General features: G+C 38.0%; 1 protein-coding gene across 2 annotated transcripts in view; it reads right to left on the bottom strand.

Annotated features, from left to right (window-relative positions):
* Window positions 1-25,759, bottom strand: part of LOC141334136 (uncharacterized) — a 559,741-nt gene that overhangs the window by 21,479 nt on the left and 512,503 nt on the right. The gene's annotated exons all lie outside the window — the stretch shown is intronic.

Below are 25,759 nucleotides of genomic sequence, written 5' to 3'. Positions count from 1 at the left end.
CAGAGATTACGTTGTCTGTTATATAATTAATTAAATCTAGGACTGATCTCAATTATTATATACCATTTTATGTCTCTTAGGGGATAAAATTCAACAAATTTAGAGAGAGACTAGGAAAAAAGTTTTATTAATGGGGCAATTATGTTAGCCAGGTAAAAAGTTGACTGTTACACTTGACCTTTTAAATGAAAAACACCAAAACTGACTGTCAGAGGATGAGAAATTTGGAAAATGGTCATTAATCTCTCAAAAATCTTATTTAAAACAATTAAATCAGTCAATTTTAAATGATTCTGTCAAAAACATTAGTAATCCCAGGTAAAAAAAAAGTGCACTAAAATGCACTTTATTTAAGTATACTTAGTACACTTTTCAGTAATGTACTAAAAGTGCTCTATTTTCGCACACTAATTTTGTACTTAATGTACTAAAAAATAGTATTAAGTATATGTTAAGATAAACTTAATACCATCTAAGTGTACTCAACTGTGCTATTTTGAGACACCCTGAAATTGAACTAAAATGTGCTTTTAACATACTATATCTGTATTTTAAAAAATATATTTAGTTAAAACTAGAAATACACTTGAACCCTATTTTTAAACATTTATAAATATATTTAAGACTAATTTAAAGTATAGCAATAATATATTAAAAGAATATTCAAAATGTGAAAAAAGTGTGCTAAAATACAATTTAAGTACACTTAGTGCACTTCCCTAATGTACTTAAAGTGCTCTATTTTCGGGCACTGATTTTGTACTCAATATACTAAAAGTTATTCTTAAGTACTCCTTAAGATAAACTTAAGATCATCTAAGTGTACTCAACTGTGCTATTTTGAGACTCCATGAAGATGAACTAAAACGTGCTTTTAACATACTATCTCAGCATTTCCAAAAATGTATTTTGTTACCACTTATAATACATTTGAAACATATTTCACAAACCTTTAAATATACTTATTATACATAAAAAATAAAATTACTGATTATTTAAAATACAATAATAATATATAACAAATGTATACAAGGCGTATTTATAATGTATTGCCCACATGTTTTTTATTAATAAAAAATACACTTATTAATTATTTAAAATACATGCATAATATATAAAAAATGTATACAAAGCGTATTTATAATGTATTGGCCACATATATTCATTAATAAAAAATACATTTGTTGATTATTTAAAATACATGAATAATATATGACAAATGTATACAAAGCGTATTTATAATGTATTGCCCACATGTTTTTATTAATAAAAAATACACTTGATGATTATTTAAAATACATGAATAATATATGACAAATGTATACAAAGCGTATTTATAATGTATTGCCCAAATATTTTTATTAATAAAAAATACACTTGATGATTATTTAAAATACATGAATAATATATGACAAATGTATACAAAGCGTATTTATAATGTATTGCCCAAATATTTTTATTAATAAAAAATACACTTGATGATTATTTAGAATACATGAATAATATATAATAAATGTATACATAGCGTTTTTATAATGTATTTTTTATTAATAAAAATATGTGTGCAAGACATTATAATTACGCTTTGAATAAATTTATTATATATAATTGATATATTTTAATTAATTAATAAGTGTATTATAATGAATAAAAATGTATGGGCAATACATTATAAATACGTTGTCACGAAACGTGCAGGAAAGCAAAAAATAACGTCTTCAATAAAAAGTCTTCAATAAATCCTCAGGCAGAGTAACAATAGACAGGAATGGCGGGAGAAGACGTGCACACAACGAAGGAGCATAGGTGTAACGCTTGTAGCCGGACAAAGAAACAAGGAAATCAAACAAACTTATAAAGGGGAGATAATTACAACAACAGGTGGAGGGGATCACACTAATGAGCAGGAAGACCAAAAAAGGGCATGGGAGAAACCAAACAGACAGTCCAATGGGGGAAACACTGGGAAAAACCAAGACAAACAGTCCAAGGGCGTGACATACACTTTGTATACATTTATCATATATTATTCATGTATTTTAAATGATCAACAAGTGTATTTTTTATTGATAAAAATATCTGGGCAATACATTATAAATACGCTTTGTATACATTTGTTATATATTATTCATGTATTTTAAATAATCAGTAAGTTTATTTTTTATGTATAATTAGTATATTTAAAGGTTTATGAAATATGTTTCAATCCTATTAGAAGTGGTAACAAAATACATTTTTTGGAAATGCTAAGATAGTATGTAAAAAGCACATTTTAGTTCATCTTCATGGTGTCTCAAAATAGCACAGTTGAGTACACTTAGATGATCTTAAGTTTATCTTAACATATACTTAAGAATAACTTTTAGTATATTGAGTACAAAATTAGTGGCCGAAAATAGAGCACTTTAAGTACATTAGGGAAGTGCACTAAGTGTACTTAAATTGTATTTTAGCACACTTTTTTTACTCAAAATCAATTTAAGTGTTAGTGATTATAATGCATTCACATTAAGTGTACTTAAGTACAACTTTTGGGAAAATGTACTTCTACTTCAGTACATTACTAATAGATTTTTAATAAAATCAATTTAATGTAAACTTAAAATTACCACACTCAAAATCAATTTAAGTGTTAGTGATTATAATGCATTAAGTGTACTTAAGTACAACTTTTGGGAAAATGTACTTCTACTTCAGTACATTACTAATAGATTTTTAATAAAATCAATTTAATGTAAACTTAAAATTACCACACTCAAAATCAATTTAAGTGTTAGTGATAATAATGCATTCATATTAAGTGTACTTAAGTACAACTTTTGGGAAAATGTACTTCTACTTCAGTACATTACTAATAGATTTTTAATAAAATCAATTTAATGTAAACTTAAAATTACCACACTCAAAATCAATTTAAGTGTTAGTGATTATAATGCATTAAGTGTACTTAAGTACAACTTTTGGGAAAATGTACTTCTACTACAATACATTACTAATAGATTTTTTATATATTAACTTATTTTAAACTCAAGATTAGTATGTAAACAGTGTACTAAAAATCAACTAATGTTTAAAGCATTTAAAGCACACTTTTGAAAAACACACTAATAAAACTCTTTTGGATGTTTTTTCTGTAGTGTACTTTATTGTAGTACACTAAAAAAATATTTAAGTATTACTGGTATTTAGTATACTTTTGTCAAGTGTACTAAAGTCCTACTGAAGTATAAACATACTTTTAATTAGTAAATTTATAGTGTATAACCATCAAACTTTTATTTAACACACAAAAAAACAATGTACTAAAAATGTATTTGCGGGTATTTAAGTGTATTTTAATTGCATTTAAGTATATATTTTTTTCACCTGGGAAAATTATAATTACACCTCTGGAAAAACAATAAAAAAATACTAAAATTCTACTTCCTTTAAAAGAAAACAGGCAATATTTTCACACCAACTGAAGTGAAAAAGTAAAAGTGAAGTGTCAACAGTACAACTTTAAATTATTCTCAAGTATTGAAAAAGTAAAAGTACTTTTTTTTCTGACAGACATGCAGAAGTATGGTTAAAAGGAGAGAATGAAACAAAATGCAATGGCACAGGTTAAACATGTATATCTAGTGCAATAACAACAACAATTAAAATGAAGCACATTAGCAAAAAAAATACAAGAAAATTAATTAAAAGGAAACTCCATCCTTTCCACCCTCATGCCATCTCATATGACTTTCATTTATCAGATGAACACAAACTAAGTGTTTTAGGGGAAAAAAAAAATCTCTTAACACAAGTATATGGGACATCCAAAAATGACACTTCAAAAACTATACACAAAGTGAATATGACAGTAATTTATGCAACCCCTGTTAATGAATCAGGGTCTTCTTAAGTGAAACGAAGAAAAATACAAATACTAATATTTTAATCTTGACCAGCGTGGTTTCTGAAGTGGTCCTGTCCCCTTGCATTATATGGACTTAAAATCTTTGCTTGTGTTCATCTAAAGAAAGAAAGTCATAAACATCTGGGATGACAGAGGTTCAGTAAATAGTGAGAGAAATTTCATTTTTAGGTAAACTATCCTTTTGAAGAGCAAGATGTGATGCAGAGGCTAGAAACATATTTCAGACAGAAACAAGAATGTGTTGAATTAATGAGGTGAGTCATAGAATTAAAACATTAACATTTTGCAAGGCCACTTTTTTGTGTTGTCTATTCAACGTCACTGTCTAAAAGGATAATTAATCTTTTAATTGTTTATTTGGGACATTTAGGTTTTTTCTCTCTCAGCAAATACTGATAAATAATTATTTGTGACTAATTAGATTAATTAATGAGCAAATAATGTAATTATTAAGATAAAAAAAATATAAATTCCTACTCAATGTTTCATATAATGACATATGTGACCCTGGACCACAAAACCAGTCTTAAGTCGCTGGGGTATATTTGTAGCAATAGCCAAAAATACATTGTATGGGTCAAAATGATCGATTTTTCTTTTATGCCAAAAATCATTAGCTTATTAAGTAAAGATGATGTTCCATGAAGATATTTTGTAATTGTTTTACCATAAATATATAAAAACTTTATTTTTGATTAGTAATATGCATTGCTAAGAGCTTCATTAGGACAACTTTTAAGGCGATTTTCTCAGTATTTAGATTTTTTTTGCAACCTCAGATTCCAGGTTTTCAAATAGTTGTATCTCAGACAAACATTGTCCTATTTTGACGAACAATATATCAATGGAAAGCTTATTTACTCAGCTTTCAGATGACGTAAGAATCTCAATTTCGACAAATTTACACTTATGACTGGTTTTGTGGTCCAGGGTCACATATTATAAAAGCAACCTATCCACTATCTGGTAAGACCATGACTAAACATGAATTACACTGAATGTAACATACAATGTTTATTTAAATCCTTTTTTTTTTTTTGGAGATTTGTTACATTTAATAAAATAAAAAAATCCCACAAAAATATTGTATTTAAATTCTTATCACTGATTTTATTTGCACTCAATGTTGTGCATTCAGCTAATATATAACACAGCTAATTGCTCTATAAAAACAGAACGAATAATGAATAAAAATGCAATTTTTATTTTATATTTAATGTGGATAAGAAAAAATAAAAATGTACTTTTCAAGATGAAATAAAATTGTAAGGAGTAAAAAGTACTGTTTTTTTTTTTCCAGAAATGTAATCAAGTAAAAGTACAAGTAGTCAGTTTAATTTGTACTTGAGTAAAGTACAAATCCCCCAAAAAAATACTTAAGTATTTTTACTCTGCTGACTAGGGGCGAGACGTTGGCTGTTGGCTTTATCTTTTCATAAAATATACAGATTCACTGTACACATGAAAATGCAAGTGATTTAAGCCTGATTTAGGCTGATTTATACTCGACGCGTTCTTCTGGACCACAAGCCTGTGCTGCCTGCGCGCACATCACCAAATTCTGGGCCCCTGTTCCTAAAAGAACTCAAGGATAAAAGTAGCATAACTCATAACTTAGCGATTTAGGAGAAAATCTTAAAAAATAATGCTTAAAACAATCCTAAATTTAGGACTCCTAATTTTTGTTCTAAGAGTATTTCACAAAGCGTTTTAGCACTAAAACTAGCTCCTAAATCTGCGAAATGTTAGGAGTAGTGGAGAGGACTCCTAAGTCACTAAGATCAAGTCCTAAAACTATCCTAAAATGGCTGTTGCTGGCTGTCTGCCTCGGAACAGAAGCATTTTAGAAGCATTGGATGGTAATGAGCTTTTAAGAAGGTGCACGTCTTAATCGTGAAGGACTGCTGCAGAATTGCAACAAATAGAAACAACCCAATAACGCCACAGATCAAGGTTTTAACAATCCTCGAATGGCAGCCTTATGAATGCAATAAATATTTTAATGAGGCTAAGGATTTCAATCTGCAATAGCATAACAATTAAGGTTACATGAAAACATTATCGGCAACTTAAAAAGTAATGTCCGTTTAGCTGTAGCAGTTGTTTGTCACTTAAATTCTGCAATCTCTGCATTAAGTTGCCTGACTTTGCAAAGAATAGCAGCGCTTTTCACAGTCATCTTTGCTTCTGGACAAAAGTGGGAAAGCTGCATTTATTTGCACACATATTTTCCCACACATCTTTTTTAGTTTTTGAGGTTATCCCAACTTTGTTTTCATGACCAAGTTGGGCAAGAAGTAAGAGTTGTTCTTGCATCCAGTTTGGTTTTCTTTTACGTTTACATGCCTTACTATCACCTATGATTATCCTACCCTGTTAATTAAAAGGCTATTTATATGCATACCCGCTAACTGTATACGAGGAGCGCACATGAGGCTGAAGATACACGTTTAATTAGTGACACTTAGCTGCATTTTAAAATCTTTATTTGAATATGGCAACATTTTTATTTTAAAACCTTTATTTAAATATGATATAATAGTGCACGTTACAATATTTCTATGCATAAATTTCCGACAGAGACCCCTCCCCTATCAGCAAATCATTGTGTGCATAGTTAATAAGCATGCCGTAGTAGCATCCATAGTAACGAGCTTAAGACTTCTCTCTATTCCTTCACTGTAAAAAACAATTTGTTGAGTCACGTACAAATAATTTGTTACCTTGGCTGCCTTAAAATTTTAAGTTCAGACAACTTGAAATGTTAAGTTGTACTAAGTGACAATTTAGATATTTGAGTTGATTCAACTTAAAATTAAGGCAGCTGGGTAACTAATTATTTTAACTTGACTCAACAAATCCTTTTTTATAGTGTTAGTAAAAGTTTGTCTCAGCAGCTTTGTGAATAGGTTTTAAGAGAAAACTCTTAGCTAAAAACTTTTACTGCCATGTAGAAGAACTTTAAGTGGTAAGATTAAATGTTTTGTGGTTACATTTACATTTACATTTACATTTATTCATTTAGCAGACGCTTTTATCCAAAGCGACTTACAATTGGGGATGTAACAAGTGATTCGTCCTAAGGAGGCAGGTCAACCTAGGAAGTGCTCAAAAATACCATATATCGGCATTGTTAGATAAGTACTGGATAGAAAGGGAAGATCAAGAAAAGAGAGAATTTTTTTTTTTTTTTTTTTTTTATTGAGTCAAATAGTGTCGAAAGAGATGGGTTTTCAGAAGTCGCTTGAAGGCAGTTAGGGAATGTGCATTCCGGATATGGGAGGGAAGGTCATTCCACCAGGCAGGACTATTGAACGAGAATGTTCTGGACAGTGATTTCATGCCTCTCTGTGGTGGTACAACGAGGCGTCTTTCATTAGAGGATCTCAGAGATCTAGAGGGAGTGTAAATTCGTAATAGTGAACGTAGGTAAGCAGGTGATGAGCCGGTGGCTGTCCTATATGCCAGCATCAGTGTCTTGAACTTAATGCGAGCCGCCACTGGTAGCCAGTGAAGGGATATGAAGAGAGGTGTGACATGGGCCTTTTTTGGTTCATTGAAGACCAGGCGTGCTGCTGCATTCTGAATCATTTGTAGAGGCCTGATTGTACATGCTGGAAGCCCAGCTAGTAGAGCATTGCAGTAGTCCAGCCTGGAAATGACCAGGGCCTGGACGAGGAGTTGTGCAGCGTGCTCTGTTAGGAAGGGCCTGATCTTTCTGATGTTGTGCAGTGCAAACCTGCAAGATCGAGCAGTTTTAGCTATGTGGTCTTTAAAAGTCAATTGGTCATCAAACATTACACCAAGATTTCTGGCTGAAATTGAAGGGGTAACTGTTGATGAACCTAACTGGATTGAGAAGTCATGTTGTAGAGTCGGCGTGGCAGGGAAAACAAGGAGCTCAGTCTTTGCTAGATTGAGTTGGAGATGGTGTTCCTTCATCCATGCAGAGATATCCGCCAGGCAGCCTGAGATTCGTGCAGCTACCGATGGATCATCTGGTTTGAATGAGAGATAGAGCTGTGTGTCATCAGCATAGCAATGGTAGGAGAAGCCATGTGCTTGTATGATGGGGCCTAGAGATGTAGAGTATATGGAGAAGAGGAGGGGTCCAAGAACTGATCCCTGAGGAACCCCAGTAACCAGTTGTTGAGTTTTGGATACCTCACCACCCCAGGCCACCCTGAAAGACCTACCAGTGAGGTAGGATTTGAACCAGTGAAGTGAAGTTCCTGTGATGCCCAGCGATGAGAGGGTGGACAAAAGGATCTGATGATTCACTGTGTCGAAAGCAGCAGATAGGTCCAGCAAAATGAGAACCGATGATTTGGAATCAGCTTTTGCAATCCGTAAGGCTTCAGTGACAGACAGTAGAGCAGTCTCAGTTGAATGGCCACTCCTGAAGCCTGACTGGTTGGTATCCAATAGATTGTTCTGCGCAAGAAATGAAGATAGCTGGTTGAAAACAGCTCGTTCCAGCGTTTTTGCTATGAATGGAAGGAGAGAGACAGGTCTGTAGTTGTCTACAAGTGAAGTGTTTAGAGTAGGTTTTTTGAGCAGCGGGGTTACCCGGGCCTGCTTAAATGTAGTAGGGAAGGTGCCTGTGAGAAGAGATGAGTTGATGATGTGTGTGAGCGCCGGTAGGATTGTGGGAGCGATTGCTTGAAGAAAGTGCGAGGGGATAGGATCTAAAGGACATGTCGTCGGATGGCTGGAGAGGAGAAGTTTGCTAACTTCAGCCTCAGAGTGGGGACTGAAGGAGAAGAGGGGAGTTCCAGATGCGGGTGAAATCAATTTTAGTTCCTGTATGTGTGGAGCTGAGAACTGATTGCTGATAGATGCAGTTTTGTCTGTGAAGAATGTGGCGAAGTCCTCAGCTGTTATAGTAGTGGTGGGAGGTGGTGGAGGGTGAATTGAAAGTTTTGAAGAGGTTTCGTGTGTCTGGAGCATTGTTGATCTTATTGTGGAAGTATGAAGATTTGGCAGTGTGGACTTGGGTAGAGAATGATGACAGCATAGACTGATACATACTCAAGTCAGACGGATCCTTAGATTTGTGCCATTTCCTCTCAGCTGCCCTAAGTTTGGAGCGCTGCTCACGAAGAACCTCGGATAACCAAGGGTTTGAGGGAGCAGAATGGCTTACAGGCTCTGATTGGTTACAGGCTCTGATCATGCGTACATAATGTATTGACATTAAACTAGTTTTTAACATGATAATTTTGTTATTATACATGTCACTGTAAACCCCGATAAGTTAAGATAACTCAAAAGTTTTGAGGTAATAAGTTTCCTCAAATTTTTTAAGTTGATAAAATTAATTGTTTTAAGTCAGTTACACTTAAATTCATAGAACAGATTAACTCAAAATTATTTATTTGAATACACTTTTTGTATGTATTTTATAACTCAAAACTTTTAAGTTGATAAAATGTATTGTTTTAAGTCAGTTACACTTAAATCCACAAAACAGATTAACTCAATTATTGATTTGAATAAACTTTTCTTCTATGTATTTTATAACTCAATTTTTATTGATCACAAATTAAAAATACAAAATTTTTGTTATACATTTAAAAATAAATACTTAATTTGCAATTTTCAAAGAAATTTGACCTCAAAATTAAGATTAGCAAAATATTATTCCTTAAACATTAGAAAGGAAGACAATTTCAAACTCCATATATGAACGTTTTATTTTGCAAAAGGCATTTTTTGCAGCATTATAACAGACCTCTGTATACATTAGAATGTAACTGAATGAGACACAACAAATGTAAAGGACAGAGGTGTAGAAAAATAGTGCATCCAGAGATACAGAAAAAAACTCTCTAACAAGTAAATTATTTTTTTTTAAACTGCAATCTGGGTGCTAGTGGCATTCAGTAACGCAATCCCAGTATTTACTAAGTGAACACAAAATCTGTGTTCTGCAAAATTTCTAAATTTGAGATAAGTATTACAACAGACTGTAACAATATTAAAGTCACAACAAGTGAAATAAAAGAAAATTAACAGTCTCTTGTGCATCCAGAAAATTTAAACAGCAATCTGGGTGCTAGTGGCTTTCAGTAACGCAATCCCAGTAAATACTAAGTGAACACAAAATCTGTGTTCTGGAAAATATCTAAATTTGAGATAAGTATAACAACAGACTGTAACAATATTAGTCACAACAAGTGAAATAAAAGACAATAAACAGTCTCTTGTGCATCCAGAAAATTTAGACAGCAATCTGGGTGCTAGTGGCTTTCAGTAACGCAATCCCAGTAAGTACTTCAATGAAAATGCAATTCTCCACTTCACTGGGAAATTTAAAATCTTAAGCTCAGTGTTTAATAGGGCAAATACTGTAGTCACAACAACTGAAAAGAACAGAAAATAAATTGTATCGCGCTCGTACATCCATTGCTCTTACTCCTTAATCAGTAGCTCATTTTTTAGACTCAGCAATCTGGGTGTTAGTGGCTTTGAGTCATCCAAACCCAGTAAGACTTTTTGGATTAAGTTAAAGGTGTGGGTCAGCTCTTTGGGGTAGTTGAGATGTAATGCATATATCAAACCAAAAATCAAAAGAAAAGCATCAGCCAACCTGGAAATGTCCCTTAGAACAATGTCACCTTCCAGCACAATAGCAATCCCAGCTGGGTCAAACTGAACATTGGAACTCGAGTCTCCATTCACCATGCTGACAAGAGCTACAGCTGAATCTGCAATGTCTGGCTCATCCACCTCTTCAGTCTGAAAAGCATTAGAGAACTTCATAAGCATAATCAGATAAATAACATTAAAATTCAAATGAGATGTGTAAAAACCTACATTCCACATCTTGAAAAACACAGAGTCATCTTCGCGCAAGTAGACAGGGAGGGCTCGAAGTGCAGCTGTACATCTGTTGTTAATATCGCAGTGATCCTAAAAAAAAAACAGAACTGTCTTAGTGATGCAAGAGAAAAGAATAAAATAGAGATAAAAGTACATATGAAAGAAGGGAAGAAATTTAAAGCAAAAAAAGTTCAAAGCCAGGTTTAAACAATTAACAGATAGCAGTAAAATACTTGTGCACATTAACCAATTAACTTGTACTATAAATGTAATTAACAAAATTCACCGTAAGATCATAGGCACTACAGATGCTTCTCAGTGCTTCTGCTGCCTTGCCTGTACGGGCAGCCTTCTGCCTGTAAACAGCAATCAGTCGAGGAGTATGGTTGTCCAGCTCTGCATAGAACTTGTTTTTCAAGCTGATATTAGTAATTCTGTGGAATTCTGCAGCAATCTGAAAGCAAGCATTCAAACAAATAACATAAAAAAAGTGAACAAAAGTAACAGACACATTTGTGGTATACCTACAGTTTTTATATGGACATGTTACCATTTCATGACTTCTCAAATGCCCTCTTAAATGACCAAAAATATTTTTTTTCTGAAAAAGGTTGCTTGAACCCACATAAAGGACATGTGTACACCACCTGGATTTCTTGACATGCGTGCCTCTTATCCTTCTCATTGTGAAACCGTGATACATTAATTTTTAGTGCATTGAATGAAACAAATGTGCAAATGCACGAGTCATAGAGACACAGTAAAGGGCTAACCTTTGAAAAATGGCTATGTTGCAAACCATAATGCCCAAGTAACTGTGCTCGTGTAAGTGAGGAGGAATCACATAACCTGCATTTCCAATCCATCATGAAAAATCATGACAATGACAAGACATGAGCCAACCCTGAGCTATGCCAACCTCTAAAATCAGTTGTTATCAGTTTTAAAATGCTGCATACTTTTAGTCTTTACATATGTATTTTCACCCCCAAATTCCAAATTGTAATTTTACTCACATATGCTCTGGTCTCACAAGTTTTAACCTGTAGAGAAAATAAAAACACAAATTAATAGTGAGGCAGAGACATGTCAAAGTCATACAACAATTTCAGAATTTAGAACATTCGGCTTCCGTTGCAGCTAATTTTCTTTTAAGCATTGGATAAAAAACAAGTAAGATTGAATGAAAGTGGTTTTAATCTTTTTTTTCTGTTTCAATTTAGGTTCTGTAACCGAAAAGCTTCAATACAAGCAACTGCGATAACCAGCAGTAGGCCTACCACAAATTAATATCTGTGCAATGCGATTGCGAGCATACATCAACTATGTCCCTAAATGGTTAAAATTTAGATCAATCACTCCACAAATAACATCAGGCCTAAAGTGTGCCTGATCATTTTAGGTCGTCTATTAGCTAAAAGCAACAGTTTCAGTTTGATGACTATATTGTCACATTCTGATGCAGATTACTAGAATAACTTTTTAAAAAGTTTTAAGAAGTACTTACCAGATTATAGCCGCTAAACAAACCGCAGCAAACACAGAAACGATGACGATGATGAACGATATTTCTACAGAACCACGTTGAGGCAACGACTCCTGCATGACATGGCGGGCTTCCAAGTTCAAATCTGAGCGCTCAATTTCAAATGGAAATTATTTTTACTCCGTTGTTATTTTTTACAGTCATTTGAGTAAAACATGAAATAAACGGACATGGAATGATATGTTGACTCTTTGTTGCGTTTTGTATAGTTTTACCTGGTATGTTATGTTTTTAAAAACATGCAAATAAAGTGCACCAAGTAGACTCTTCTTTTTCGTTGGCAGATTGGAACGCGATAAAGCTCATTACTGCCACCAAGAGGCAAAAATAAGGCTTTGGTAATTCGTTTTACTTCGTTGTTATTTTTACAGTCATGAAATACATGATATGTCCGTGTGTAAACATGAAATAAACGGACATATCATGATGGTCATGTTGACTAGTCTGTTTTGGAGAGTTTTACCTACTATGTTTTAAAAATAGCAAATAAAGTGCACTGAGTACACTACAATTTAGATTTATGCATTTCAATTAATAGTAAAATTCCATCAAATTGAATTAAATAACCCATATTTTAATTGAATAACTAAACAATCCCTAATCAATTATTCAATTAAAATATGTAAAGGATCATTAAATTCAATTTGATAGAATTTTACTACTGAAATTTGTATATCTATTAAAAAGGCTTTAAAATGTTTTTGAGTGTAGAGACTCTTCTTTGTTGAATTGGCAGTTTGGACCGCAATAAAGCTTATTACCGCCACCAAGAGGCAAAAATAAGGCTATGGTAATAAGTTGACGTCATGTTTTACTTATTTTATTTAAGTTCCTGGAAGTTAAAACGCCCAAATCGTTGAACAAACTTAAAAGTTTTAAGTTGAATGAACTGTTTCACAGTTTTAAGTACAGTTCACTTATTTTTTATAAGTAGGTTATACTGTTCGGGAATACAGTTTTTATGTTTGTTGCATGTATGTTTGTGTTTTAATTTGCATGTTTGTGTTTGTGCTTTAGTTGCATGTATGTTTTAGTTTGCATGTGTTTTTATGTTTGTTGCATGTATATTTGTGCTTTAATTTGCATGTTTGTGTTTGTGCTTTAGTTGCATGTATGTTTTAGTTTGTGTTTTAGTTTTCATGTGTTTTTATGTTTGTTGCATGTATGTGTTTTAATTTGCATGTTTTGTGTTTGTGCTTTAGTTGCATGTATGTTTTAGTTTGTGTTTTAGTTTTATGTATGTTTGTGTTTTAGTATGTTTGTGCTTTATCTGTGTAAGCTCATACTGCCACCTGAACATCAGATTAAAGCCACATTCACCAGATCCACATTAAAAATAAAAATCCCTGTTTTCTCAGAAAAATATTAACTTTCTCAACTTTACCTAACAATCCAACAGATGCCCCACGCAAACTTCACCTGACACCACGAAAGTTCTCAATGCCAGACCTCTCACAAACTCACTAGATTACGATTATTAAAACAACTCTGTAAACATCCTTTCATTTTATTTTTATGTCGAGCGGATGTGTTGAACAAGATTTTGTGGATAAACATGTCGGGGGAAAATAATTTGAAATGGAGGTTTGTCAAAATAATAAAAAGTTTAGTCAACTGTTTAATGATTTTCTTTTTTTTTTTTTTTTTTTTTTTTTTTTTTTTTTTATTACATTTTTCAATAAAACAACAGTGGTACTGGTATCTCGTAGCAACAAGTACAGTCGTTTTTGTTATACATTCAAATGCATACAAATGTTTAGAAACAAAGACATAAATAAAAGGAAATTATAAACCAAATTTAGAAAGACATAGTCACTGAGTATCCTCAAGAAAGTTCCAAAGGGAGGACCAGATGCGCCAGAACACCTCGGATCTTTGATGTAAATCATAAGTTAATTTTTCCAGTGGTAAAAATGTGGCCGCCTGACTTAGCCACATATTGACTGAAGGTATCTGAGTAGTTGACCATAATAATAGTATACATTTTTTGGCCAAATATATACAAAAATTCAATACACATTCTTTATCACGATCAAGACACAGTTCCACTGTACAATTAAGAAGGTATACTTTTGGTGACAAATCAAAAGTCTTTGCAATTATTTTTTGAATAATTTTGTGAATCTCTTTCCAGTACATTTTGATTTTGTCGCAGTCCCAAAATACATGCATCACTGTGCCAATGTCTGCCTTACATTTAAAACATAGCTGAGAACAATTGGGAAATATTCTGTGGAGGCGAACTGGGGTTAGATAAATCCTGTGAATACATTTATAATTTTGTTCATGAACCGAAATTGAAGTACTTTTGGGATAGATATTTGAGCAGACAGATAGCCATTCCTCATCACTAAAAGTAGACCCCAAGTCCTTTTCCCATATCACCCTTAAAGAGTCAAAGGTTGAGGGACCAATATTAGACAGCAATGTATATAATTCAGAGATCTTTTTTTTAAGTGTACATGAAGACAAAAGCAGTTTTTCTATTTCAGTAAGATCAAATTGTATATTACCTTCTTTTAACTGTAACTCTAAAAAATGTCGAATTTGAAGGAATTTATAAAAATCTTTACTGGGGAGACTAAATTCCTGTCTTAGCTCCTGAAATGATCTTATTTGGCCATCATCAAATAAGTGACCCAATTCCGATACTCCTCTTGACCTCCAAGTCAAAAGGCCAATATTCTGTATGGGAGTGGGAAAATCAGGATTGAGCGTAATTGGAGACTTAAGAGACAACTTATTTGGGATGGATAAATATTTCTTAACATCCCTCCACACCAAAAGGGTATTTGTTACTGTAAAAATACTAGTCAGATGTTGAATTTTTTGTTCATTATGAATAAATGGTAGGGAGCCTAATAGCCTGGGAAAGCATCTTGTGGATTCAATCCCAACCCAGCGTGAATCAAATCTGTAAATAAACCAACTTAACATGTGCTTAATTTGTGCAGCCCAAAAGTATAATTGTAAATTGGGTAGTGAAACCCCACCCAATTCCTTTGGTTTCATCAAAAGCGAAAGTTTAAGTCTGGGTTTCTTGTGATTCCAAATATACTTTGAAATTGAAGAATTAATCCTCTTAAAAAAGTTTGTATTTAGGTAGCATGGCAGATTCTGGAATAGAAAGTTTAATCTCGGAAGAATGTTCATTCGTATAACATTGATCCTGCCAAAAAAAGAATTTGGAAGGTTTGACCAATCTGATAAATTCTGATTAATTTTTGTAATTAAAGGGGAATAATTGGCTTTAAAGAGGTCTTCCAAATTGGGAGTAATATTAATTCCTAAATACTGAAATCCAGAAAGTGCAAGACGAAAGGGTGATTTTGAAATGTCTTCAGAGGGAGCATGCATATATAAAGCTTGAGATTTGTCCAGATTAATCTTGTACCCTGAAAAGTTACTATATTTTTCAATTACTGTAAGAATTACATCGGTAGAGGTGTCAGGTAATTTAAGATACAATAAAACATCGTCTGCGTACAAAGATATACGATGTTCCTCTAGACCTATTTTGATACCATGTATGCTACTATTAGTTCTCACAGCAACTGCCAGTGGTTCAATAACCAGAGAGAATAACAAAGGCGAAAGAGGACAGCCTTGACGACAGCCTCTGCTTACTGAAAATCTATTAGATAACATTCTATTAGTGTTAACCTGGGCAATAGGATTAGAATATAGGCGTTTAATTAAATCAATAAAATTAGATCCTAACTGTATTTTATCTAAGACTGCAAAAAGAAAAGGCCATTCCACCCTATCAAACGCTTTTTCGGCGTCTAGGGATACAATAAAAGCAGATTCCTTGGTAAAATTTAAATGATCTATAATATTTAGAACTCTTCGGATATTGTCTGAACCGTACCTGGATTTCACAAAACCAGTTTGGTCTGAATTGACAACGTAAGGCAAAACATTTTCAAGCCGTCGGGCTAAGGACTTGGCTATAATTTTATAATCTACATTAAGTAAACTAATTGGTCGATAAGATGAACAATTTGTTGGATCTTTCTCTTTTTTCAGAAGCAGACTGATAATTGCCAATGACCAGGATTCAGGCAAAGAGTTCTTCTCAAAAATGTTATTTATCACCTGCATTAAAATAGGGGAAAGCTCAGACCAAAACTGCTTATAGAACTCTAACGGAAACCCATCTGGGCCAGGAGCTTTACCGGATGGCATTGACTGAATAGCATGCCAGATCTCATCCTTGGTAAAAGGGGCATTCAAAAGACTCCTAGCATCATCAGAAATACTGGGAAGAGAAATCTCATTTAAATAATTAAGCAAATCCTCATTTGATCCATGGTAGTCAGCTGTATAAAGATTCCTATAGAAATCAGAAAAAGAAGTATTAATGTCCTGAGGGTCAAAAGTCATGTTGCCTGCAGATGTCTTAATTGCTTTTATAGTTCTTTCACTCTGCTCCTTTTTTAACTGATAGGCCAAAAGGCGACTGGGTTTATTACCAGACTCATAGTAGCGCTGTTTTGTATAAAATAATAATTTCTTGGTATGTTCTGTGTGGTCTAAGTTAAGTTTAGCTTTAGCATTATTTAATAAAATCCAATTATCTTGATTTGGCAAACGTTTATGTTGTTTTTCCAGGCGAGATACTTCAGCTTCTAATTCTTTTCTTTTCTGCATCATAAGTTTTTTCCTTAAAGCAGCATAAGCAATAAGATGACCCCGCAACGTAGCCTTAGCTGCGTCCCATTTTATTGCAGGAGAAACTGGTGAGTTCTGATTGTCTTGCCAATACTGAATTATTTTCTGTCTAAAAAAAGCGCAGAAACTAGTATTACTTAGGAACGAAGTATTGAATTTCCAATAGTTAGACTTTTGAATAGGCATACTAATATCAATGACTAAATAAACCGGGCCATGATCAGATAACACAATAGGGCCAATTTGACAAGAACTCACATAGTGTATACACTCAGAAGGTATGAAAAAATAATCTAGCCTTGAATAAGATTTATGGGGGTGAGAATAAAAAGTATAGTCTCTGTCTTTAGGATGCAGCTCCCTCCAAATATCTACAAGTCCCAGATCTTTACAAGTGTTACGTAATATATGTGATGATTTGCCCATTGAAATCTGAGGTGAGGATTTATCCAGATTTCCATCAAGTATGCAATTGAAATCACCTCCTAAGAAACCAATGTTTTTGCAGAGCTGATTAAACTTTAGAATCACATGAGACATAAAATTGGGGCAGTCCACATTTGGGGCATATACATTGCCTACAGTAATATGTTTTCCAAGAATTAGACCAGAAATTAGCACGAATCTTCCTTCAGAATCATACTCAGCATGCTCAAGGACGAACGGAATGTTTTTATGAATAAGAATTGCGGTGCCCCTACTATTTGACGCGAATGAGGAAAAGTATATCTGGCCGACCCAGTCTCTTTTCAGCTTCAAATGTTCCTTATCGGATAAATGCGTTTCCTGTAATAGCGCTATAGATACACCTTCTTTTTTAAGAAATGTAAGAATTTTCTTTCTCTTAATTACATGACCTATGCCTTTCACGTTCCATGTTACTAATTTAAAAGAATTAAGCATATTAAAAATTGCAACAAAAAGTCATATGAATGATAGTATGCAAGGAGAAAAATTATAATTGTGCCAGTACGAGATACCGAATACGAACAAGAGAGTACCACAAATAGAACGCAAAACAAACCTATAAAACCCTCCCCCAAAGACCCCATCCCCAACTGATGAGGCACAGATAATATCAAAAAGTCACAAAACCAAATAAGGAACTTTGAAAAAGTTGACAACAGCATATACTGAAACCACCAAGTTATAGCTCCGTCATAGCCCGCTCCGCTGACATCTCTAATAAATAATTCTCAGTAATGGGTGACACCATTGGAAAAAAATAATAATAAACAAATAAATAAAGCGATTAAAGTTAACATATCCAATAGAATTTTTTTTTTTTTTTTTTTTTATATCCGCCACAGAAAAAAATACCTTGAGCGTTACAACCCTCCGTGGCGGGCGGCAACATTCTGGATATTAACTAACTGTTACCTTGGAAAGTATCTTACTTGTCCAATGGAATCATCAAAATGTTCCACCGAAAGTTAAAGTATATATTTCAGCCAAGAGTCAAATTTAGCTGTCAAGGGAGTCCAAAAAAGCCTTGGCTGAGTCCGGGTCGTTGAACAGGCGAATCTTTCCATTATGTAGACATCTAAGCCTGGCCGGATAGGCAAATCCACGATACATACCACGAGCGGCAAAAGCTTTCCCCACAGTCCCGAACTCACGACGCTTTTGCAGCAGACCAGCTGACAAGTCCGAGTAGAATCGAAGCTCTGAGCCATTGTGAGTGATCGTCTTCTTCATGGCGGCTTTCAAGATTGCTTCTTTATCAGTGAACCTCAGAAACCGAACCAAGATGCTTCTCGGGGCTGAGTTCGGATTGGCAGACGCGAAGGTGGGAGATCTATGAGCCCTCTCAATGTCCAGAACAGGGGAACCCACTGGCAGGTCTAACCATTTTGGGATTATGTTTTGAAGATACGATGAGAGTGGACCAGAGCCCTCGGCTTTCTCCGGCAGGCCCACAATCTTCAGATTTTTGCGGCGGCCTCTATTTTCAAGGTCGTCTACTTTTGCCTGCAGCTGATCTACCATCGTCTTCAAGTCAGTCACCTGCCTTTCCGTAGATGTTGCCGAATCTTCATTAGATGAAATCCTCCGTTCGGCTTCTTCCAGGCGCGATTCGGCACCAGTGACTCTCTCAGAGAGAGCGGTAAACGAATTCTGAAGGCAAGCAACTGAGTTTGCGATACCCTCCAGATGACTAGTGATTCCATCAAGGCGTGATCCATTAGCCTTTATTTCTGATAGAATCAGTGACATGTCCAGGTGCGAATCGGCTGCGTCAGTGTTAGCATTAGCCGAGGGCGCATGGACAGCAGGCTTCTTCGTATCCTTTTCTTTAGCCTTCTGCGAACGCGTCGAGGCGAAAATAGGAAAATCCTTATCAGAAGGAGTGTCTGACATATTTATAGTTTGTTCAACGAAATGAAATTAGAATTCGGAGGAAAAAGCGTGATTTATTAAGTAAGTCGAGCGGAGCAAAGAACTCACGCAGCCACCTCACTCCGGGTCACGTGACATCCCCGTTTAATGATTTTCTTAAATGATTATGTTTGTGCTCATCCTCAATCATACTTTAAAGAATGTGTATTGGTGGTAATTGTAATAGTTTTCAGGGGTAAACACACTTAATTTTCATGCTGATGCTTCATGTGATCGCACTTCGTGGACAGACACAAAGTTGCACTAAAAAGAAACATCTCAAAGAGAACGACTGTTACTTCAATTCTTAATTTAAATTAATTTCTATTATGATGTCGTCTTCACCTAAAAACATAAATAGTCCTACAAACAAAATGTGAACGAACATCTGAAATCTTGATGATATGACTAAAATCTAGTGGTGTAAGAAAAAAATGTAATTTACAAAACACTATGATTCTTAGACTTTCCAGACAAAAATCTGTTGGCATGCAAAAATACTGGCAAATGTTTTAGCACTGCCATTTACACACATAGTATGAAAACTGTATATTGTGTCACTTGCATAGAAAATTATTACCAGTTTATTGGGGTCAAAAAGTTATGTTGACAATAGTTATATCTCTTTCATTTTGAAAATCACAGATGTTGGTGCTTTAATCTTTTAGTAAGCCATTTAAATGACATCATGCCTACAAAATAGTCAAATAGTCAAAATGCATAAGTTTTGTGGTCTAGGTAAGAACATTTACACCAATATAGGTTTCATGAACATTAGAAAACGTCTCAGGTTACGTATGTAACCCTGGTTCCCTGAGGGAACGAGACACTGCGTCATCAACGCTTTGGGGGAAATGCCATTGGTGAACCCGGCTCTGAATCAGTCTGTAACCAATAGAATGACGGGAGTGACGTCACCGGCGCGGTGACGTATGCGACCAGGAAGTATATAAGCACGTGCGTTTCAAGCCGGCATCAGCTTCCAGGAATGAAGCGAAGCGCGGCAGGAATGCGGGAATTATGGTCCATGACGCAGTGTCTCGTTCCCTCAGGGAACCAGGGTTACATACGTAACTTGAGATGTTCCCTGACGGAACTCGCACTGCGTCATCAACGCTTTGAGGAACGATATGCCAACTACCCCATGATTCCAAATTCCTGCCCAGTGGTGTTTGTCTGGGAGAGGAAAAGGAAAGCGCTGCTTCTGGTGGATCAGGCCAGAAAGAGCTCTCTGCCTGGGGTTGCCAGGGCGAGAGAGGCAAAATCCCTCTGTCTGGGGGACCAGCCCAGAGCGAGAGGGCAGTGCCAGAAGATACTTACCTTTGAGGGCACTGATGGTTCTCCGCCTGGGAAACTACCAGGACGCAAGAAATATTACACCTCTGTCCGGGGATAGTGCCAGAGCAAGAGGGATGGCATATACCTTGGCCCTCGGGCTCAAAAGGAAGCGCTCCGCCTGGGAAATCTGCCAGGACGCGAGCAAGATCAGGTGTGATGTGTGCCTCGGCCCTCGGGCTCACGAGGCAAGGTAGTCCAAAACCCTGTCTGGGGAACAGCCAGCACGAGGGGGACTGGATTGGCTCCGCCTGGAAAAGTTGCCAGGACGCGAGTAGAATTACATCTCTGCCTGGGAAGCTCCCAGCGAAGAGGGATATGATCCGCCTAGGCCCTCGGGCTCACGAGGAGAGCGTCGACCTCTGTCTGGGGACCAGCCAGACGTAGAGGGGCAAGTGGTGTCTGGGGTTGACAGAACACCAGGTTGCTCCGCCTGGGAAGATTGCCAGGACACGAGCGGGATTACATCTCTGCCTGGGACGTACCCAGCGAAGAGGGATATAAACCTCGGCCCTCGAGCCCACGAGGTTTGGGTCACACACCCCAGTCTGGTCACCAGCCAGAGAGGGGGACATACTCCTCGGCCCTCGGGCACACGAGGAGAAGGTAGTCCTTTGTCGGGGCCCACCCGGACAAGAGGGACACAAGTAGTGCCTGGAAACTCTGGCCAGGGCACTGGAATGGCTCCGCCTGGGAAAATTGCCAGGACGCGAGTGGAATTACACCTCTGCCTGGGGAGCACCCAGCGTGAGAGGGAGAGTTGTGCACCTCGGTCCTCGGGCACACGAGGTGATCTACCTCTGTCTGGTGACCAGCCAGACTGGGAGGAAGAAGTCCTCCTCGGCCCTCGGGCACACGAGGAGGTAGTCGTCCTGATGGAGAGAGTAGTGTGCACGTCGGTCCTCAGGCACACGAGGTGATCTAACTCCATCTGGTGACCAGCCAGAATGAGAGGAAGAGGTCCTCCTCGGCCCTCGGGCAGACGAGGAAGAAGTAGTCCTTTGTTGGGGCGTACCCGGAACAAGAGGGACCCAAGTAGTGCCTGGAAACTCTGGCCAGGGCACTAGGGAGATACATATACCTCGGCCCTCGGGCATGGGTATGGAGTACTACTCTCTACTTAGGCCGGCCCGTATGGGGCTACTAATAGTAGGCAGCCTCCATACCGGCGTACTTTTTTCTAGAAATCCCGGGAGCAGAGCGATCGGGGAAAAAGGTATACAGACGAAGCCTCGGCCACGTCTGTACCCTGGCGTCCAGTCCCAGCGGAGCTGGAGGCACTAGAGAGAACCAGAGGGGACCTTGCGATGTCTGATGAGTCGCAAAGAGGTCCACCTGAGCCTGGTCAAACACTCTCCATATCTGCTTCACCCCTCGGGGTGAAGCATCCATTCCCCGGGCCTCAGCCGGGCATCTGCTCTTGACCAGGTGCACTGTTGGAGGAAAGCGTATGACCCAGGGGATTCTAACTACTGACAAGCACCGAAAAGGGGTGTGGAAGGCCAGTAATTCCGCCACGTACACCTTTTTGGTGGAGTGGGTCAAACCTGCGGAAAGCGAGACTGCAGCAACTTCAGTACTGTACCAATTGGGCAGTAAGCTGAGTCATATTTGGTGCTGGTTACACCACGCAGTAAACCACTTTCTCTTAAGGCCATAGGATTTCCTCGTAGAGGGAGCTCTGGAGTAAAAAGGATGGTCTCAGCAACCTCGGTTGAGAGACCGGCCTCCATGAGATGTGCCCCCTCAGGGGTCACCCTCAAAAACTCCAGGGAGCAGAACGATCGGGGAAAGGGCGTACAGATGAGGCCTCGGCCATGTCTGTGCCAAAGCATCCAGTCCCGCAGGAGCTGGAAGCACTAGAGAGCACCAGAGGGGTCATTGCGATGTCTCATGAGTCGCAAATGAGTCCCCTGAATCTGGCAAGACACTCTCTAACTCTGCTTCACTCATTCTGGGTGAAGCATACATCCCCCGGGCCTCGGCCCCTGCCTCGACAGGACGTCTGCTCTCATAAAACACCAAGATTTCCTCTAGGCACGTAGGCATTGCCGCGTGACCTTGAACTTGCGGAATGAATTTCCCCTCGGGGAAAATCCCTTGGTCTTGAGCCACCACTGTAGCGGCCTCATGTGCAGCAAGCCAAAAGGTATTACGTTAGCTGCAGCTGCCCTGAGGCCTAGCAGTACTTGGAACTGTTTTACAGTGAGTGACAGGCCTAGCTTGACCGCATTGACTGCAGTAAGGATCGACTCGATCCGAGCAGGTGACATTTGTGCCTGCATCGTGGTCGAACCCCATACGACACCTAGATAAATGGTTCTCTGTAATGGAGACAGCACACTTTTCTTGGCGTAGAGTCTCAACCCCAGTTCTTTCATGTGAGCGAGAGCAGCACCTCGATGCTGCCCGGCTTACAGTGGTCGAGTATATGGATGCTCTGGAATCACGGAGGAGCCAGAGCTGCATCCACACACTCTGTGAAAGTTTGGGGGGGAGAGTGCTAGGCTGAAAGAAGAGCTCCCTGCTCTTGTTGAGGAAGGATGGAGACATACTTAGATCTATAGTGACAAATCCGTCCTCGGACCTGATTTGCGACGTAACTGCCAATCTGAACTTCAGTTACTCTCTAGGTCTAGGAAGGGCCGTAACCCCCCATCCTTCATGAAGAGGGACCACCTCGATGGTCCCTGTCTAGAGCCTGCTCGGAGCCCACCTCGGTGGAAAACCCCGCGTTGAAGGAGGGTTCTTAGATATAATAACCCTTCCTCACAGTACGCAGGACCCACGTATACTGTCGGCAGTCGTATTATGCCAGAAGTTCTACTGAGGGTACCAGCCTCTCGAGACTGGCCTCTATTTTGCCCTGAGCTTACAGCTGGGTGCCCTGTAGCGGTGAACCGGCAGGGGACACCTGAACTGCAGCTGCAGTCAGTGACGCTCTCCATATCCACCTCCTCAGAGGAGGATAAACGGAGCACTGAGGGCCATTTGCTGGAGGAAGTACCGCATGGCGGGCTTCCAAAACCAGCAATTGGCTGCCAGTTGTCCCTTTTATTGATAACCAGACCCTGCTCTGGGTAGTAGTAATAAAAATGCCCCATATGCAGGTCCCATGTAGATATATTCAGCAGTAGTTTTCACGCTGCTTGAAATTCTACTAAGGGAACCAGCCTCTCAGACTGGTTTCTGGTACTACCTAGAGTTTTTAATTCAGAGCCCTGTAACAGCTTACTGGCAGGAAGCATCTGAATTAATTCCTCTGAGGACCCCCGGGGGTTGGCGAACTCTCTAGCTCCGCTACGTTTCTGGGCGGAACAACTAGAGAATAATGTTCGCGGGAGATTGCCGCGCCCTGTAACACTGGCAGGGTTGGCTGACAGATCTCCCTGTTTTAGCCGAGGACCTCTCAGACTGAAGCACGACCCTCAGATCGGGCTTTAGTTTTTGAAGCCCCCGGTCAAGAGTGTTGCTAACCCCATCCTCTAGGTATTACCGGAGGAAAACGGACTGCAATGCTCCTTTAAGAGCCTCTTATGAAGGGAGCTGATACACGGCCGGTTACTGCTCCCGTGCAGCATCTGGCATGTGTACATTTGCACATCAGGCTTGCATTATATACATGTGGCCTGGAAAGCAAAGACAGAGCTTCCAGTGATGAGGCCAGGCTGGGTGACAGATAGCTCGTAAGCGTCTGTTCAACCCCCGGCACCACCTCATAACAGCCCCCAATATTACATAGTAAACTATTCCAAAATGGGGGGTGAAGAGCGGGTTAAAACTGGATTTTTCCAATCTAAACAGTGTTTTTCTTTTTAACTGTGTAGATTGGGAAAAAACAAAAGGCTCCGTTTTGGAAGTGCAGACTTAGTCTGAAGGAAACAAATAGTTTGCTTTCCTGTGGCTCCCGGGATTGGCTACCGCTTTAGTCAGTACTTTCAAAGCTCCTAACATTGAGTCAAAAAGGGGGGGGGGGGGGGGGTTGAATACTTTTGACAACGTTCTCCACATCAACCTCCTCGGAGGAAGACAGGAGAAACGTTGAGACCTCTTTCTGGTAGGAAGAACCGCAGCACGGGCTTCCTCATCCAGTAGGAGATCATCCGATCTGCTATGCGGGGGAGGAGATAGGGGATTACCTGTCTCCATCCCTCTAACAGATCGAGCTGCGAACCGCACGAGTGCAGCTGCCGCTCCGCCTTTTTTTTTTTTTTTTTTTTGCGGAAGCGGGGCCAGACCCGCGAAGAACGCTGGTGAAAACTCCCTCCTCAAAGAGAGTCTTCCGAGAACTGAGTACGTGCAGTGGAAAGCGTGCTTTCACACCGCAAACAGCCAGCCCCCTCAAGAGCTGACTGAGCTCCGCACCCACACAGCCACACACAGACTGCGTGTATCCCCACCAACAGAAAGCTTTCTCTGCTGGCAGGGAGGGACACGCTGTCTGTGAAGCTGCTAAACCGCTTGAATTACTTTCCCACTTTCTAGGTTGGTACCATATCCACTCAAATAAAAGTTGTACAAACTGGCACAGAAAAACAGTGGAATGAAACAGACAGACAGACACAGAGCGCTTCGCTGAATGACAAAAGCTGAAGCCGGTTTGAAACGCACGTGCTTATATACTTCCTGGTCGCATGACGTCATCACGTCGGTGACGTCACTCCCGTCATTCTATTGGTTGAAGACTGATTCAGAGCCGGGTTCGCCAATGGCATTCCCCAATGCGTTGATGACGCAGTGTAGAGTTCCCGAAAGGGAATGTCAGTGTTTAATATTAATTAATAATAACTTATTTTATTGTTTAATTATAACAATAAATAAATGTTATGAATGCTGTAATCCCATCATACTGTAAAATAAAAAAATAATTAGTAACAAAAAATGTTCTTATATATTTTGTATTATTTTGTATTTGAGATATTTTGACTAGAAACAAGACACAAGTAAGATAAGCTTTGTTTGCAGTGTATGATTTTTTTTTTTTTTTTTTACTGAATAAAACTGAAGTATTGAATCTCTTGAGGTGAATATTCGTTGGATTCTGTTTCCATCAAACTGACTCCCATTAACTTTTCAAATCCTGTATGTACTTC

The sequence above is a fragment of the Garra rufa genome, chromosome 4 (assembly GCF_049309525.1).
Source record: "Garra rufa chromosome 4, GarRuf1.0, whole genome shotgun sequence".
Lineage (NCBI taxonomy): Eukaryota > Metazoa > Chordata > Actinopteri > Cypriniformes > Cyprinidae > Garra > Garra rufa.
Note: the sequence above shows the minus strand (reverse complement) of the source record. Positions and strands in the feature narration are given on the sequence as shown.